Here is a 19,684-nt window from a genome sequence, read left to right on the forward strand (position 1 = left end):
ATATCAATGAAATGATAGGAAATGACAAAATGTGCCAAATAGACACGTAATTGCTTATGATTTATTAGGTTTTATCAGAAAGTCTGTCATTAAGTGTTATGAATTTATCATCATGAACTACTAATCTGATAAATCAGATGCATTATGCAAAAATAAAAGGGTAGGGGAGAAGCTAATGTAGATAAATTGCATAACTCTGAAATCCTTTAGTTTTGAAGTCTACTGCATTACATCCTGGTTTTGGTAGAAGTGATGTGTGAAACTGTGAAGCAAAAATATTGGCTTTATTTTATGTAACTTAATAACCATTGATAGGCTGCATCAAAGGAGAATTTCCCCTCAAAGTCCCATAGTCAAAGGATTTTTAATTGGAATTATTTGTATGCATCAAGATTCAAAAGGAGACTGTACCCCTAAAAAGCAGCTTTATTCCTGTTAATGTATAATGCACATTGTAGCATATGTACCAAGTGTGCCAAACTGCAGTTTAGCTTCTTTACCAAGAGCTTATCAGCATTTGTAATTTAGTTGCTTAGTGTCAACAAGCGATCGGAACACTAGAAGCCTCCAGTTGTGTCACAATGTTACAGAAGAAACAATATCAGACCAAAAAAGGAACTAAGATGTACCCTGAAACATTTGGAGAGAATAAGGATTAAAAACAAAAACAAAAACAACCCGAGGGGAACATAGGGGACAAATATTTTAACAAGAAATAAAAAGTTGTCTTTTTTACTTAAATGCAAAAATGTACAGTGTTATACATGCCTACCTGATGATTGTTTACCTACAGTATCTATTCAATTTGTAGGTGGTATTTCTATCAATTGCAAATATCTACCCGACATCGAAAATATTAAGCATTTTTCATTCCCAGGAATAATTCTTGAAAAACTCTCATCTTCTGCAGGGCTTCCTTTTATACTTTGGAAGAAAAACAAAGAGCAGAGGGTGATAATACTGATTAAGACTGATTAAGCCAAGCAATGGGATGAAACAGCTGACTAGCGAATGAGAGCAGTATTCTAACTTCTGATGGCATATGTAAATAATCAAACATAAATGTTAAAATTATGCAACAATTGAATCCAGTGTACAAAATAGGGATTTGAATCTTCAGAAGCTTTATAGAGAAGTGGAAGAAAGGTATCTGAATATTTGTATAACATCAAACAAAACAAAAGCAAACAAAAAAACCACCTCTGCCTTTCCCACTATCTGCTTCGGTTTCTATGTACCCACCATCACCCTATTATCTGTGTGCCTCACATATATTAATGGATTCCTTCTCATAATGCCTCCCCTGTGAGGGAGGGGTGTATCACTAAGCCCATCTCACAAATGCAGAAATGTGGCAAAGAAAACCACACAGTTTTATTTCCCGAGGTGCTGATCATGCACAACTGAATAACAAATGGGAGATGTGTGCTGAGCAGTGCTGAGGGTAAAAAAAGAAAGGCTCCAAATCACACAGGAATTCTGTATTATAAGCGAGAATTAATCTCAGACCTTGTGTTCCACTTCAGTGTCTTAACCAAAGGAATCTTGCCAGTCTTTTTCATTTCCCTTTCTTGCCTTATTTTATTAGATTTTTCCCTGTAATAACTGCTTGTATTTGGATAGCAAATCAAACCCCTTAAAGCTTTTGAATTCAAAGAACGTTTATATTTTCATTTCTCTCTTATAATTCTGTGAAGTGCTTTCTGACTGGTACGTAAATAAATGTGCATGCCACACACCCAGTCCCACATTTGCCTATATTCTGAATCTCAATATCTGCAATTAGTCTACAATTACTACTGTTCACATACAGGTAGGATTTCTGTGTATTTATTTTACAAGTTTCTGTGCAAACACTGTGTGTAAGTGCACATACATATATAGTACCAATAATAAACATGGTGATTTCTGTTGGTCTCGAGTAATGTGCTCTACTATGTGTGTACAGTTTGTTTATCTTGATGACTCTAAGAGCCTCATTATGCTTTTGGAGACCAGATAAGTACTACTATGTTGACTAGAGAAAGCACTAGCAGAGTGAACTCCCTCCCCCCCCCCCGATTTATTCCTACTTTGTTTTATATAGCAGCAAATTACCTCAGCACTAAGTAACGTTTACAAATGAGTAAAAGAAACCCCCTAAAACATACCTTTAAAAGAGCAGTAGAAAACAAAATCATTTTAAAACACAATTAAAAACAAATTCGCTTTGTGACAAAAACAGGTAATTCATTTTACTATTAGAAATGCAATAGAAGAAATCTCTACCATATTACTATTAATAAATATTTATGTATCTTCATCTAGAGATTGGAACTGGAAGAGGAAAGGAAACAGCAGAAAAATTACACATGGGACTGTTGCTAAATTCAGAAATCATGAACATATTAAGGGCTTGGTTCCTAAAGTAATTAATATGAGTCTTTAAATTAACAGGCAAATAGGCTAAGGACACTAGATATAAGCACTATGGCAATGCTTTGCAAGACAGAAAACCCTATTAGTTAAATCCTGAATTATCATCTTTATTTCATAGCGCCCAAAATTATGCTAGATATCTAACAATCCAGGATAAAAAGGTACTATTCTGACTATAAGATTAACATTTAGGACTCAGAGCCTGCAGACAGTTCCTCAGGCATAAATTTTAAGTTATCCTTAATTACCTCAGTGGGACTACTGAGGTGTTTATAGGTAAGCATTTGAGTAAGTGTGTGCAGGATTGGGGCATAATTTCAGAGATGACAACAAAAATAGTGAACAAAATATGCTGTGGATGGAGAGGAAAGCCAAGCATACTGCAATAAAGATTATATGGTTACCCAGTTACAACGTATGTGTAGATTGGTGGAACATTCTTTATTATTTAATTTTACAAATGTATATATATATATATCTGTCTGTGTGGCGGGTGCACGCATTAATATTTCATACACAGAAACACATTGGGAGTGAGTGAACTATAAACTGTTGACTCGCTTCTTGAGTGTCTTAGCTCTTAAGAAGTGGGCTTTAAGGAGAGTGACATGGACTAGCAGACCAGTTCTAGGTGGACATCCCATGTACAGAATGTAGAGTGGGAAAAGGAACTTGTGACATTTGACAGAGAAATTAAATAAATCTAAGGTTTTTCTTTTTAAAGCATTTGGTAGCCAACCCAAGATAAGATAAGGAAATTTGATAAACAAAACTCCACCCACAATATCCCAAATGAACCCAGTGAAACAACCAAAAGGACAGAAGAGAAAGATGGACTAATGCATAGGCTGCACCTTTCCACTGCAGTAAAGGAGAAGTGACGAGTCCAATCCTACATCTAAGTGTAATATTTTATGCTTCTAATGCAAAATTTATTTATACTCTAATTAAGAGTATTACTGTTTTCAGGATCTATTAGTCACTCCTGTAATTTTTTTTTCGTATTTACTTTTCTTCAGGAACATATTTAATTTCTAAAACCCAACCAATATTCCTTTCCCAATATGTACTTTTAAATGTCTAACTAGGACTACTAAAACTGTAGATGATGCCATATTAACAAGTCTTTCTTTTTACTTTTCCTAAGAATGTGAATCCCCTGACACTGAGTCTCCTTTTCCATTTCCAATTGCCAAATTTTCTCCATCAAACAGTACACATAATCAGCAGTCAGTATAAATTTTTATAGCAATGCCTTTTGCCAGTATTATTTTTCTGTCAAGAGAAATTTGAATTTGGTCCAAGGAAGTGTAGGTACTTGATTTCCAGCAAACATGGATTAAACAAACAGCCAATCAATCTACCCCTACCCCCAAAATAGAGCAAATGCTGATATTCAACAAGGTTACTACTTGTGAATGACATGATAATCAGCTCCTTTTGCTCAGTAGTTCTAATACTTGCATTGATATGGAAGCTAAGATTAGTTTAAATACAATTTGATGCTTAAATTCTATTCAGCATCTAGCTCCTCCGCATTTCAAAAGCTCATAAAAGTAACTGAAATTGTGGAGGGACAAAGGCATCAATAGTAAGATGCACTTTGGCATAATCAACAATAACACTACAAAGCACACTGTAATGGAGAGTATATAAAAACTGGAATAAAGTTAAATCTAATTTTATGTTGGTGAATAGTAACATTAACAAGCTCTAATCCCCCACATATAACATAAACAGGGTGCATATATTTCTTCTAAAAGACAAAAGGATGCCACTAGCCACGATCCTATGTATCTTTCAAATTACATATGCATAAAAGCAGAGCCTTGTTTGTGCCCTAATCAATATTTTAACATCATGGAAAGGATTCAGAAGGGTATAATAAAAATTCTACCACTTCATACCTGTATGATGCAAGAACTAATGTGATTAATTGTACTGAATGTGTGTTCACACGTATGTATGTAAATAAATGGTGCAAGTTACTGCCATTGCATGTCTGCTGTCCGTAATGCTTTCTGCGCTCACATCAATGATTGTCTTGGACTGCAGTTCTGCTAGGCATTACAAATATCCTTCATGTAACTGGGTGCTGTCTTTCTGTGTGCTAGTGTGAACAGGACAAAGAGGATACACTGATTTTTAAAGGGAATCAGAAGGTAGGTTTTTAAAAGGTAAATTAAGGCTCCCACAAAACTGTGACTAAATATATATCACATTGAGTATATATTGTCACTCACACAGATTGTATACACACAGAGACCGTATACATTTTTGAAAGTTAACATATAAAACAAATATACATATAACTGCCTGCGTTATTCATGCACATATATCCTCATCTTCATTGTTACCCCACAGTAAGACATTCAAAATACATTATACTTAAGGATATCTGAGGAAAATGATTATTTTTAGTATTTCTTGTAGAAGGGGATATTTTTCTGATTTTAGGTGTTTATTTTTATGCAGATTATAACTCGTTTTAGAAATAAAAAGAATAGTTTTACTTTTTTCTCATATTTTATTACAACTTGTTATTGAACAGTTTTGAAAAAAAAAAATGTAAGGTGCTTTTTTTAAAAAAAAAATCTTAGCTAAAAATCTCTCCTCAAAGGGATTTAATGAGGATGCACTTGTTTAAACCTAAACTGAAAACCTTAATTATTTCCCACAATTTAATCACACCACCACATACACAGAGCAATTACAGTCAGAGCTAATCATTTCACACCTTACAAGCAATTAGCTAATAGGAGAACCACAGTTTGGGAGTAGGAGCTAATGCAGAAGGGGCAGGTTAGATTTACAAAATAAACTCTTTTAAAAATCTTTGAGCCTTTAAAATCACATTGATCTGCTAGAAAAAACACTGATTGAAAACTTAAAAGGGTCATTTCTGTTATGTTAGCCATCTCATGTGTGTTCCTTAACTTTATTTGACCCAAATGGGGAAAAATAGGATCCTGATGCTTAATGCAAAATAAGCAGATCGAAACACAAAATGTGATAGGCTCATTAGTTCAGTATTTGACAGATTGCTAAACGGTAACTCAGAATGAAGAGCTGAAAATATTCCATAATTAATTACCAAAACATGCACTGCCTGAACTGGAGCCTGGGAAAGAAGTGCTGACAGAACAAAATTTGCATTCCACTGCCTCTCCCGCCTCTCCCAATTTACAGGAGAATAGGAAATCATGAACAATTGATACACTCTGTTAGCTCCTATCATGGAGAGTGAGCTCACATGTAGCCTTAGGGGTATCTCATACAGTTTATCACCGAAAATAAAAGGTAATGTTCTTGGCAAAGAGCTGGGGGGATTAAATTGGGGAGGTTTGAAGCAGCCTTGAATTGTAGTCAATAAAAAAAGAACCAAACAGTAATTTTGTAATTTAAGTGTACTGGTTATGCCCAATGAGTCAGACACTTGTGAAATAAACCATGTAAATAGAAAAATGGCTTAACTCGTTCTCTCCGCAGTTTCAGTGTATTTCCTCCCCCTTCCTCCATTCTTGTGTTTGGCTTCTTTGTTTCAGTAAAATAATGTGGTTATTTTCTCCAGTTAATTCTCCTGAGACAACTCATCAGTAAAGGAGAAAGCTTTCCTTTCTGGGATAGCTCTTTTCTTAATTTGTTCTGTTTTGTGGACAAGAATGACAGAACCAGCAAAGCTTGCAATGCTAAATGTTTCAAGACTGCTCCAAGTACATTGAGTTGGTCACTCAGTGCTGAGTGCAGCCCCTGCTAGAAACCCAGGTTCAAGGAGACTCACTTTTTTGTCTATACACAACTCCCTGTCCTCTTGGCCCAGAGCTCTATTGTGCCAGTAAGGCAAAGCTCCTGAATCAAACACAGTGCCTGACAGAGCGACAGGGTGCACAGGCCAGCTCTGGCAGAGGGTATAGTGCCCACTCTCCTTTATATCTGACCAGCTTTGCAGAGGTGAAGTGTTGCCCCTTTGGTGCAATGAGTTCCAGCAGCAGCAGTACACTTGTGCACCTCTTGCATTGCAAGCACAGGAATGGTGATTGTTAATGGCAACCATACAGGTGCACATGGAGGAGAAATAGCATTTTTCCCCTCTCACTCCTCCGGGGCAATGCAGAATCTTGCCCAATAGCTCCAAATGGAGGGTAAAACCATGACTCTGAGATACAGAATGTTCCAGTGGGCCGTGCTGAGGCAACAAGCCACCTTCTGTTCTGCAATCCAACCAAGTGTCATATATGCAGTTGCTGATGGAAAGGAAGGAAGTGAGGAGGAAAGGGCAGCAAAACCATCAACTGAAAGTCCAAGCAGAGCAACCCAACTAGGCATGTATTCTAATTTCCTTCCTAAAGAAAATGTGAGCATAGTTACAGGCCATAATCAAGAAGCAAAAGCTGCTACAATCTCTAAGTACCTGAATGAATAATTTGCCAGCCACTATTTAACTAACATTTTTACAATTAAAATGGAAATAATTCAATTTCCCATAATGTTACTAAACAGGGTATAGATCAACTAATTCCTTAATTATAACTGTTTTATGATTTCTTCGATTATTAAAGCATGAAATGTATTCTAAGTAATTTTGAATCAGAGAAAAACTAAATTATTTTTTTCACAAATGAATCCTTATAATTACTTCACAGCTGTAAATTATTCAGATTATCATTTTACTGATTAAATAAGATTATATCCACATTCAGCCTTATTCTGAAAATTACAGAAATATTTATACTGCAAAACCACATTAATAGCCCTTGCTTCATCATTGGTTGGGTTGAAGAATTTGTTCTTATGCACTTCGTTTTTGGCAGTTTATTGGGAACAGCAACTTCTTTGGTGAACAACAAATTCTGACCTTTTTAAGAAAGAAAAACCCTATTTTAAGAGATACTAATCACTATTTTAAACACAAAATGCAATCAATATTACTTTAAAGGGTGAGAGTTTTCAAAATCTCAAGTTTTCTCATATTCCCAATTTTTATCATTGACTTCAATAGGAGCAGAAGTATGCCAACATCAAATGCTTGTGAAAACCCTACCCTAAATGCATTAGGGCTTGTCTACATGGCGCCTTAGCGCAGCAAGCCAGGGTGCAACTCTACAGCGCAGTAGCCTGCTGTGCACTAAGACACCATGTGAATCCTGCTACTGCACACTAAAAGATTCATAGTGCACTTGGACATTGGAAACAGCAGTTCAGTACAATACAGTTTTGCATCTCACATTGCCTCTAAGTTGTTGAGGGTAAAATTTTCAAAGGCAGCTAAGTGATGTAAGAACCTAATTCCTATTTTCAAAATGACTTAACACTTAGAATCCTAAGTCCTGTTGATTTTCAAGGGGACTTAGGCTCCCAATGCCTAAATTACCTTTCAAAATGGGACGTGGATGCTTTGAAAATTATACTCCAAGTGTCCATGTCATAAAAAAACTGCTATTAATATAGGGTGACCCGACAGCAAGTGTGAAAAATCAGGACAGGAGGTGGGGGTAATAGGAGCCTATACAAGAAAAAGACCCCAAAATTGGGACTATAAAATCGGGACTATAAAATTCCTATAAAATCGGGATATCTGGTCACCCTATATTAATACTCAGTTTTGTTCATTTGTTATATTGTTGCCATTCTCAGCAGATAGCCTAGTGATTGAATAGGAATCAAAAATCAACTCCCTTCCCGTTTCTGAAGGTAGTCCCATTTAGGTCAGGATTGAATTATCTTGTCATGGCAGTGAGTGAAAACCTTGCACTGAACTTCATGTGCTCTACCTGTTATATGAATTAACAGGGTATTGTAAATTCCTGAGCTGGAAACTTGTCATTTTTCATAAGCACTTAAAAGAAGACCATCACCAAATATACAAGAGAAATCAGATTTTTTTTTTTTAAAGTGAATAATTAACATTTTAAAGGAAATTGCCCATAGCCTGACATTTTGATGATGTAAAATAGAACTTTATCATGAGACTCATGACAAAACCATGAGAGCTGGCAACACTTAATTATTGCTTTCCTTAAAGCCCCAGCTCCTGGAGTCAAGTGGATATGTCATGATTTCAGCCTTCATTCTTAAAGAAAAAGTAAGTGTCTAGCCCTCGTGGCTGTGGAGAAAACTTCAAACTGTGACCCCAGTGCACCTTAAAGGCTCAAAAAGCAGAAGACAAATAGAAATAAAACCAAATCTGTTATTTTTACATAATCTCATAATTTTAAAGCCAGTCCCATGATTTCTGGTGAGCCTGACTCAGGATTTTTTAACATTTGGGGTTGGCAATACTGATTTAACGAACATTATTCTTAATTAATAGTGCTACCAGGTCCAGCGAGAATAGCTCATCTGTTTTCAGTATTGTTACTTGAGCAACAAACAAATTCTGGCATATAATGCTCTTCACTTTAAGAACAAAAAAACAACAGTCAGAATAACAAGTATCAAAATTTGGTGTTTGGCTAATGAAGTTTTCTGTATGCTATGTGATTGTGACCATCAATAATTAGCTCCCTTGTCATTAAGCTATGAGATAACATAAAATAAGGCCTTCTTTAAAATAAGCATAAGATCTAATAACTGCTCCGCAAGGAGTTGGTGGGTCTGCTGTTTATAGCAGAATACATTTTACTGGAACAAATAAAATCTTAATATCTATATACAGGGGGTCTGTTGTATGAAGTAGAGTGGAGCAATCTAAATGAAATTGTGCCTTAGTTTAAAATAAACAAGGATTTTCTACTGAGAGCTCTGAACAGCTGCATGAGATTTTCCTTACGCCAAAAGGAATATTCATTGCTTTCAAGGAGCAACAAATTATGTTTATAGGTAGCACTAGGATGCTAGTCATCTAATATGTGGGTAGGTTAACTATTTACAATCCTACTTACTCATAATCATCCTCCAACAGAGTGGAGGAAAAGAATACTCCTCCAGATATTTCATTCAGTGGGATCAATATGAGTACCCTAGTTCAGTGCATGATAAAGACATTTTCCAAAATACTCCGTTCTCAAAGACAACAGGTTAAACTTCAGAATGAAAAATGATGTGGCTTCACTATGAGCCACCAATAGAGATTTACACAAATACATTCAAACATCAAAATCACAAATCAATTCAGTCAAATAATCTTAATGCCTAAGGCACATGTGTAGTGAGCCTGCATCAAGTTCATAGCTCCATTTCCTCAGACTCCACCTGCCATATTACTAGGAGAGCACAGCACATTGAGCAGAGGAGTCTGGCTCCACCCCACACAGACTCAACCTTAAGGTTTACTCACTATTAATTTATCACCGTAAGGATATCAAGGTTTGGCTTTTGAGTGTTCGACAAGAGTCGAGACTGAGGAACGGTGGGACTGGAAGGCTGATATTGCTACTTATTGGGCTATAACCATCCTGTGGATTAAGAAATTCCATTTACCATGCTCTTCATCCTATCCTTAGTCTCATTACCAGATGCTTGCTACATTGATGCATGAAATCCACATATCTGTCCATAATGGTTTTCATCTATCTATGTCATTTCAAATTTTATGTCCTCTTCCTCTGTGCTGATTAGCCCCTTGGCCCCTTCCAGTTTTGTATCCTCAGCAAATGTCATCACTTTCAAATAAGTCCCTTCTCCTCAAGGTCATTGATATGCAAACTGAACAAAATTTGTCCCCGATACCTGTTCTTGTAGCATTCCACTACTCTCTGATTCAACAATCAAGATATAGAGTGTGGGAAAGAAGAAAGGATATTACATGCCACCGTGTAGACACATAATTCAGATAAAATAAGGGAAAAAAGGCAATATGAAAGAGAAATGAAGGACCGTAATACCCGATTACTATATCATGCAAGAGAAAGAAGTGTGACATATGTGAGAGAGAAGTAGCACAATATGAGAGGCATCAATATGATGTGGAAATTTTTGAGACCTTTGGTCTCATGAATCATGCATAAAAGAACTAGTTGAGACTCTATGGACTGACAACTACCAAATAACATTTCATGAATGGTAATGTTATCAGAGACCCAGGAAAGTAAGGTTGACCTCATTATGTAGTTTTCTAACACAATTAGCTTGCTTATTTTTGGAAGAAAAGATTGCCAGTTTTTTTCCGGTCAATCATCCTACAGAGCACTTGAAACATACCGACACCAAAGGTTACGTTACCGTTCTGACAAAATGTTTCCAAGCATAATTTCGAAGCTTCATCAGATAAAATCTAAAGCAAATATGTTTTGGGGAATAACAAAGCTGTTTACTTTGACAGCTTTAATGTCAGTTTTCTTCAGTGCTGTTAACGCTGATAGGACGCATCCTCTCTTCATCTCATCCACTTCCCTACTGGTTTTTTTTTTTTTTACCCTCAATAATCATGACCTGTCCTAAATTTAGCTCCAATCCTGCAATAAGATCTATTCACACAGACTGAGAAGGAGAGTGAGGGCAGCTTCTGAGACTTAGCAGCAGGGGGGATGGAGGATGGGTGTGAGGGAGCCAGTATCAGGCCAGGAGGGAAGATCCCCAGGGTTTCTGCTTGCTCCCAGGACCATTCCAATCCCTGCTCCTCAGCCAATTCTCGGGTGCCACCGCAGCTGCTCCAGCCCTATGGGTGCCTCTTTTAACTCCACACACTCTGGGCATATGAGATTTTATGCAGGGGCACAGCCCCCACAATATTTCCCTTGCAGGGATGCTAGCTCCCCCTGCCCCCACCACTCCTGCATACAGACCAAGGCTTAATACACTAACACCATAGCAAAGTAACTCAGACTTTTTGTATTCATTTTCATATCTATAAAATGTCAGCGTCCAGCAAGCTTAATATGATTCTCAGCTAGATGCATTACGTAAGTTCTGTCTGGTCTCTAGTGCAACAGACGCTCTACTCAGGATTGCTTGATCCCAGTCTTATTAATAATATAGTAGCACATAGGAGGCCTAGTCATGGACCAGGACTCTCTTTATGCCACACCATTCAGGCATGAGTGCATTTTGGTGGTATCAACAGAAGCATTATTTTAACCAGGTCCTTCTCCCTTCCTCCCCTGCCAACAGCTCCTTCTGCCAAGGGGTTGGAAAATGAGCTTTGCCACTTCTGAGTAATTCAGGGGACCAAAAAATAGGAGCAGGAGCTTAGAACAGAAACTGTTATGATAGCTTAGATATAGTAGTTCTTGCTGTTTCCCTATTCTAATTCAAATTTTGCTCACAGTCTGCCCCAAAACAATGTAATTTGTTCTGACTGAATTTAGGCAGATGCTAAGAGTACCTCATTACACCAAGACCAAGTTTAATTTCCCTCACCCTGCCTTTAAAAAAACATTAAAAAAAACAAACAATCCAATAAACACAGACATATTTTTAAACAGACCTATCTCTGCATTAATATCTCAGCACACTATTAATATCAGGTCCTAAAATATCAAAATATACAAAACATCGATTACCATAAGCCCAAAACATAATTAACAAGTAGGGTAAAGAATTGTATAAATTGACTACACCATAAAATCCTTCATTCGAATAGTTTTTCCTTTTTCAATGGTGACTTAAGTAGAAAAAGTACAGAACTTGATGGAGAAATTGATCTAGCATAATACATCTTCATTTTAAAAATATACATACACAGTCAAACAGTCAAGTTGCAGTGGGGGAGGTTTAGATTGGATATTAGGAAAAACTTTTTCACTAAGAGGGTGGTGAAACACTGGAATGCGTTACCTAGGGAGGTGGTAGAATCTCCTTCCTTAGAGGTTTTTAAGGTCAGGCTTGACAAAGCCCTGGCTGGGATGATTTAACTGGGAATTGGTCCTGCTTCGAGCAGGGGGTTGGACTAGATGATCTTCTGGGGTCCCTTCCAACCCTTATATTCTATGATTCTATGAAACAGCAGCCATCAACTTGATTCCAGTGTTAGCCATGTATTTCAAACTGATTCAATTCATCTGAGAGAAATGCATATTACTTCCCTACTTCTATAAACAAACATGTAAAATTATTCTGTCTATAATCATTTGACACATTCTACATTTTCAACCTTGCTGAATAGGCTCTGTTGGGAGTTTTGTACTGATATATATATATTTTTAATTGTACTTGAATATAAAACCATCATGGTTTTAAAATGGAGCTGAGGAAGTTCAGAATTACTCATCTAATAAACATGGCAAAACAAGAAATATAAAGCAATGAGTTTGTAATAATAATTGGAATGCCTAACCTCAGGCAATGTAATTCACACCACATTGGCCAGGCACTGGAGAACATAGGGAATACCTACCTTCCCTCAACATTAATCCATTATTTGGAATTCTGGATCTTTTTCATACTTTTAAATTGTGCTTTTTAATCTGCATTAATGTTGGTTTTGTTCTCTAATTCCTAGTAGTGTTTTTAAGCATATAAAAAAATAGAAAAAGTACTTGTTTGACTTGTAAACATACAGTTACAGCATCAGAGACCAGAGATCAATCTTCTGACTATATGGAAGAAACAACAGAAGCACATTGGGGGGCAAAATCCTCCCTCCCCCCAACATACACACACACACACACACGCTGGTATAGCGCACTGCATACCAGCCGTCTGTCTAGCCAGTGGCTTATCTCCACTCGTATAGAATTGGTGCAATATTTAAACTGAAATCTTAAAGAGTAGAACAGGAATGTACAGTGGTATTATATATATATTTTAGGTTTCTAAGTTTCTGCCTGAGACTGCATATATCACCTCTTAGACCTGAGTGATGCTTCTGTGGCGAAATTCTAAAATTAAAAACAAACATACAAGGTTCAAATGTAGTAGTTATGAGTGTATGCCACAAAATATCATCTGAAATGAAGTGCAATTAGTCTTTCTGATGATGGAAAAGATCACTGTGTGAATACTAAAAGATGGATCATTTTATAATATTCCACTCGACAGCAGCTTGTTTGTAAAAAGAAAAGAAAGCCGTAAAACGCATGGACAATAGCTCATTGAAATATTTAGAGGCCCAGCAAAGCCAAAGCCAATACTGTACCAATACCACAAGATTTCTCATTTCAGTATGCTCAGAAAGTCGCCTTGTCTGTCTGATTAAAATTTCACTTGCCCTTTCTGTCTATATTACCAGGAAGCTATTGGCGCCCAGAGCTGTCCAGTAGACAACAGCAGCATGCTACATTTCAGGGTGTTTATTGAGTCTGTCAATGTCTCAGTAGCAAAGTGTTTGAGAAGTGCATCTACAGCCAATCCACAGTGACTGAGTCAATGGGGTTAATGGTGGCAATGAATAGAATCACTTTGTGCAGAGAGAGATGTCTTTAAAACACTTGAGTTAGTCTTTGATCTGTGATGCCCTTCTTCTAAAAAGAGGGTATACTTGTCAGTCTCAGCAGCATTGGTAGGAAGTGAATGGACATGGGGAATGAGCTATTCTCTCACCATTAAAGTTGATCATTCCAAGTCAAGGTTTAGTCACACTGGCACAGTAGTATGGGGAAACTATCTGTTATGTGGCTAAAGACCCTTACCCCAAAGCTAAAGATCCCTAAAGTTTGGCACCTCAAATCATCACTTAAAATCAGTAGCCTGGTTTTCAGAGGTGTTGAGTATATGGAACTCAAAATGCAGTCAGAGAGATTTGTGGTTGCTCAGCACCTGTGAAAATCAGACTACTTCCATAGGTGACTAAAGATGCATTTTGGCGCAAAACTTTGGGTGCCCATGTGTGAGAATGGTCTCAGTCTCAAGGATTGTAAGGGTCACACTATCTTCAGGTTTCAGAGTAGCAGCCATGTTAGTCTGTATTCGCAAAAAGAAAAGGAGTACTTGTGGCACCTTAGAGACTAACAAATTTATTTGAGCATAAGCTTTCGTGGGCTAAAACCCACTTCATCGGATGCATGGAGTGGAAAATACAGTAGATAGATAGATAGATAGATATTGTGACAAAGTTCCTCCTCTGCCTTGGTGGGTCCTGCGCTTATTGGCGGATTTTCTTGCCTCAGAGGTTCATGGCAACCCTCAGTTTGGCCACATTCGTGGCTCAAATCTGCCATTCACTCAGTTAGCCTCATTACTGGCCAGCATGGGGAAAGGAAGAAGAACAATCCCCACAGTCTCTGCTGATTCACCTAGTGGATTGGGGAACAGGCCAGAGACCTTCCCCTCTGGTGGAACCCACAGTCCAGCTCAACTCCTCCGGTATCAAGTTTGGGGGATGGAGGGATGGGGGGAACCCGGGCCCGCCCTCTACTCCGGGTTCCATCCCAGGGCCCTGTGAATTGCAGCTGTCTACAGTGGCTCCTGTAACAGCTAAAAATCCCTGGGCTACTTCCCCTTGGCCTCCTCCCAACACCTTCTTTGTCCTCACCACCGGACCTTCCTCCTGATGCCTGTTAATGCTTGTACTCCTCAGTCCTCCAGCAGCAGGTCTTTTCATTCCCAGCTCCTTACGCACCCCTCACCAACTGGAGTGAGAGCCTTTTTAAACCCAGATGCCCTAATTAGCCTGCCTTAATTGATTCTAGCAGCTTCTTGATTGGCTGCAGGTGTTGTAATCAGCCTGTCTGCCTTAATTGTTTCCAGAAAGTTCCTGATTGTTCTGGAACATTCCCGGTTACCTTACCCAGAGAAAAGAGACCTAATTAACCAGGGGCTAATGTATCTGCCTTCTATCACTCTCCTGTAGCCATCTGGCCCGACCCTGTCACAATATATATATGAAAAGATGGGGCTTGTCTTACCAACTCTAACGAGACAAATCAATTAAAGAGGGTGATTATCAGGAGGAGGAAAAAGTCAGCGGCACTGCTATGGGTACCCGCATGGCCCCACAGTATGCCAACATTTTTACGGCTGACTTAGAACAATGCTTCCTCAGCTCTTATCCCCTAACGCCCCTACTCTGCTTGTGCTACATTGATGACATCTTCATCATCTGGACCCATGGAAAAGAAGCCCTTGAGGAATTCCACCATGATTTCAACAATTTCCATCCCACCATCACCCTCAGCCTGGACCAGTCCACACAAGAGATCCACTTCCTGGACACTAGAGTGCAAATAAGCGATGGCCAAAAACACCACCCTATACCAGAAACCTACCAACCGCTATACTTACCTACATGCCTCCAGCTTTCATCCAGACCACATCACACGATCCATTGTCTACAGCCAAGCTCTAAGATACAACCACATTCGCTCCAACCCCTCAGAGACAAACACCTACAGGATCTCTATCAAGCATTCTTAAAACTACAAAACCTGCCTGCTGAAGTGAAGAAACAGACTGACAGAGCCAGAAGAGTACCCATAAATCAGCTACTACAGGATAGGCCCAACAAAGAAAGTAACAGAACGCCACTAGCCACCTTCAGCCCCCAACTAAAACCTCTCCAGTGCATCATCAAGGATCTACAACCTATCCTGAAGAACGACCCATCACTCTCACAGACCTTGGGATATAGGCCAGTCCTCGCTTACAGACAGCTCCCCAACCTGAATCAAATACTCACCAGCAACCACACACCACACAACAGAACCACTACCCCAGGAACCTATCCTTGCAACAAAGCCCTTTGCTAACTCTGTCCACTATCTATTCAAGGGACACCATCATAGGACCTAATCACATCAGCCACACCATCAGGGGCTCATTCACCTGCACGTCTACCAATGTGATATATGCTATCATGTGCCAGCAATGCCCCTCTGCCACGTACATTGGCCAAACTGGACAGTCTCTATGCAAAAGAATAAATGGACAGAAATCAGACGTCAAGAATTATAACATTCAAAAACCAGTCGAAGAACACTTCAACCTCCCTGGACACTCAATTACAGACCTAAACGTGGCAATTCTTCAACAAAAAAAACTTCACAAACAGACTCCAAAAAGAGACTGCTGAATTGGAATTAATTTGCAAACTGGACACCATCAAATTAGGCCTGAATAAAGACTGGGAGTGGATGGGTCATTACACAAACTAAAAACTATTTCCCCATGCTAATTTTTCCCCCTACTGTTACTCACACCTTCTTGTCAACTGTTTGAAATGGGCCACCCTGATTAGCACTACAAAAGTGATTTTTCCTCCTGCTGATAATAGCCCACTTTTGTCTCGTTAGAGTTGGTAAGGCAACCCCCATCTTTTCATGTTCTCTGTATATATACCTACCTACTGTATTTTCCTCTCCATGCATCTGATGAAGTGAGTTTTAGCCCATGAAAGCTTATGCCCAAATAAATTTGTCAGTCTCTAAGATGCCATAAGTACTTCTCGTTCTTTTTACTATCTTCAGGAGAAATTAGTTACTGTTGCTAATAACTGGATCCCATGCACAAAGAGAAAGAGAAAACCATATGAAAAGCAGATCTATAATCTTCAGTTTAAGTGAGGGTAGATCACTTAAGACCATAGTGAAAGAGAATTCAAAGGTGCCTAAGTTTCTGTAGCCAACCTTCCTCTGTAATGTTTGCAATGTTTCTGTCTGGAATATTTTTGTTTTGTTTTGTTTTTAAATTCTATAGACAGATGCTGACCGGAGTATATGAAAACCTTTCTGCTCCAGCTGATCATTTACTTACACCAAGCGTCTAAATAGCTTAATTTAGCTACAGTGTTGTTCTTAGCCGCAAGTTGACTTAACCTTGGATCCAATATATTTTATTTTACTAAGAGACAGCAATCCACAGAAAGTGGAAATTTTATGTATTACTAAGCACAGGCAAGATATACATTATATCCATAATCAACTGATATATTCTGGCTCTTAATAATCAAATGATCTTAGAACGCCATCAAATGAATTTCACCCAGATCTGAGTATTAGCTCACTCCCTTCTTCACAATAATACTCTGGGATGAAGACAATAGTCAATAAGTGCAATTTCCAGGCACAATAAAACTGTGCAGGAGACAGGGCTTTCTTGGTGGCCAATCTGAGGCTGTGGAACAAACTCCCATAAGAACTAAGGACCATTAGAGACCTCACTGGGGCACCCAGATCGGACACACATTCACATGCTGTATGTGATAGAATGAACTAAAGTTCTTCAAATGTGTACATTTGTTATTTGTAACCAGTAGAACTGTTCAATTGAACTTCACTCTTATACTTATTTAAAGCAAGAGAAATAAGGTTTAACCAAGAGGAAATGTCATCCAAGGCAAGGATGATGGACACAGTCTGGAAAGAACAAGAAAAATATATGAACATGGAAGAGAGAAAAATAATTGCCCTCTTAAATATTTTCGTCAACAGAATTAAAAAACACCACAAAAGTTTTTGATGTTATTGCTTGTTTTCTGCTTTTCAACAGCAGTGAAACATAAATAGGAATAGAAGAGGTATCTACTAGCACAATTACTTAAACTGATTACCTTTTTAAATCTTTTGACTGCTACAGATGCAGTGTAAGATTGCTGATTGAGGAAAAAAGGCTAGATCATCCCTATGTTATACTTGCTTACTCTGACAAAAATCTAGGCACAGGGATCAGAAAGCATAAAGTCCACAAAAGAGGAAATCTTAGGAAGGCATTGTGACCACAACCTTCCCATTCTTGGATGGGGAACTAGTGTGGCCCAACACATGGAAGGGAAAATAGTTAGGGTATGCATTGATTCTGCATGTCCCCTTAGGAGCCCCCACTAATGCAGCCCTGATGAAATCCCTAAACAAAGTAGCAGCAACAAAGGCACCTTTCATATGGAATCTTCTCTTGGCCACCATGAGATTATTGGGGATAAAAAGGTTTCTCTCTCTGCATCAGCTCTGGAAAATATGCCTTACTACTTATACCCATGAACCTGATTCTGATAAAATACTAGGCAACATGAATAAGTATGGTTCAACACTCTCCCATTGAAATAAATGGGGGATATTTGTGGGTTAAGATATTTCTTAATATGAATGAGGATATCAGAATCAGGACCCATGTAATTCTTTATTTTTAATCCACTGTGTGCATCAATCAACCTGTGTAATATGATGCCGCATCTCAAACTCTCAGTGGCAAAAATGGACAATTTAATAATTATGCTGAGGACAAGAGAAGTTAAATAAATCAAACATGTTTACTTAGCTTTACACAATGATTTATGCAAATACGAAACCTCAGGAACTGCTGACTTTATGAAAACCTCAAGGGTCTCCTTTTAAATTTTGTGATTGATGAACAGTTTTGCATATTGATCAGAGGAAATATACAATAATATTGTGATAAATAATAGATGTTTCCTTTGTAATGGTTTCTGAGAAATCAAAATGCAAGTGAAAGACTGGTCCATTAGGTGATCTTAGACAATTCATTCAAGAAAAGAATATTGATGAACAACAAATTCAGACATAAGACTCACTGAGTCTATTTCATAACTAGTAATTATTACAGTCCCTGTTTCTGTGATTTTGATACTATTCTTCCATGCATCAAACTCTCCCATCATTTGGATATGTGCTGAAAGAGACATGGTCAATCACATTTTTAATAGGTGCACAATTTGGGTGCTTTTTAAAAGAACTTTGTAGTCATCCGTGTGAAATTCAAAAATAAACTGGGTAATTTAATAATTGAATATACAGATTTATGTGCCCTAGGCTGAACATATCCCCCCAAATGGCTTCTCTATTATTCCATGTTTTGGAAAAAATGTATTAACTTTTCTTCTTTTTTACATGAACACAAACCAAAATGTGTGTCACTCATTGATTTTAGGTCCAGAAGAGACCACATAATCATCTAATTTAATCTGCTGCACAATATGTGTCCCAGAATTTCACCTGGTAATTTCTGCGATGCAAGGAGCTTTTCTTTCCTACTAAATAAGTGAACATTATCGAGTCCAACAACATGTGGTTGAACTAGAGCATCTCTCTGCTTCATTTACTTCATTTGTGTGTAAGCACCATTGATGATCTCAACACAGCTCTCGGAGCAGGTTTTTATTTCCTCTGACAGTAAGCTGACTTTGGAGAAGTGGAACAAAAATATTATAGGAATTATTTGTTGTTATTTTCAGTTTCTCAGTGTTGGGATATCAGGTAGGTAGAGCAGCAGATAAAAATGTAGAACCTGGAGAATTTTTTTTATATTACAGAAATAGTAGGCGGATCAAATAAGGGCCCTCAACCATGGTACCCATCAGTGTTCCTTTTCTTTCCGTATCAACCTATTGTATTTTTTCTGTCCCAAGTCCAAGACTTGCTGAATTTTCATATTCTGGTAGTCTCTCTCTACATTTCACAGTAAGGGGCCCTTTTTCAGTTTTCACACACCCCTCCTTGGT

General features: G+C 38.0%; 1 protein-coding gene across 31 annotated transcripts in view; it reads right to left on the reverse strand.

The window, feature by feature from the left end:
• RBFOX1 (RNA binding fox-1 homolog 1) overlaps window positions 1-19,684 on the reverse strand; it is a 2,443,894-nt gene that overhangs the window by 796,090 nt on the left and 1,628,120 nt on the right. The gene's annotated exons all lie outside the window — the stretch shown is intronic.

This window comes from Caretta caretta, chromosome 10 (genome assembly GCF_965140235.1).
Source record: "Caretta caretta isolate rCarCar2 chromosome 10, rCarCar1.hap1, whole genome shotgun sequence".
Taxonomy (NCBI): Eukaryota; Metazoa; Chordata; order Testudines; family Cheloniidae; genus Caretta; species Caretta caretta.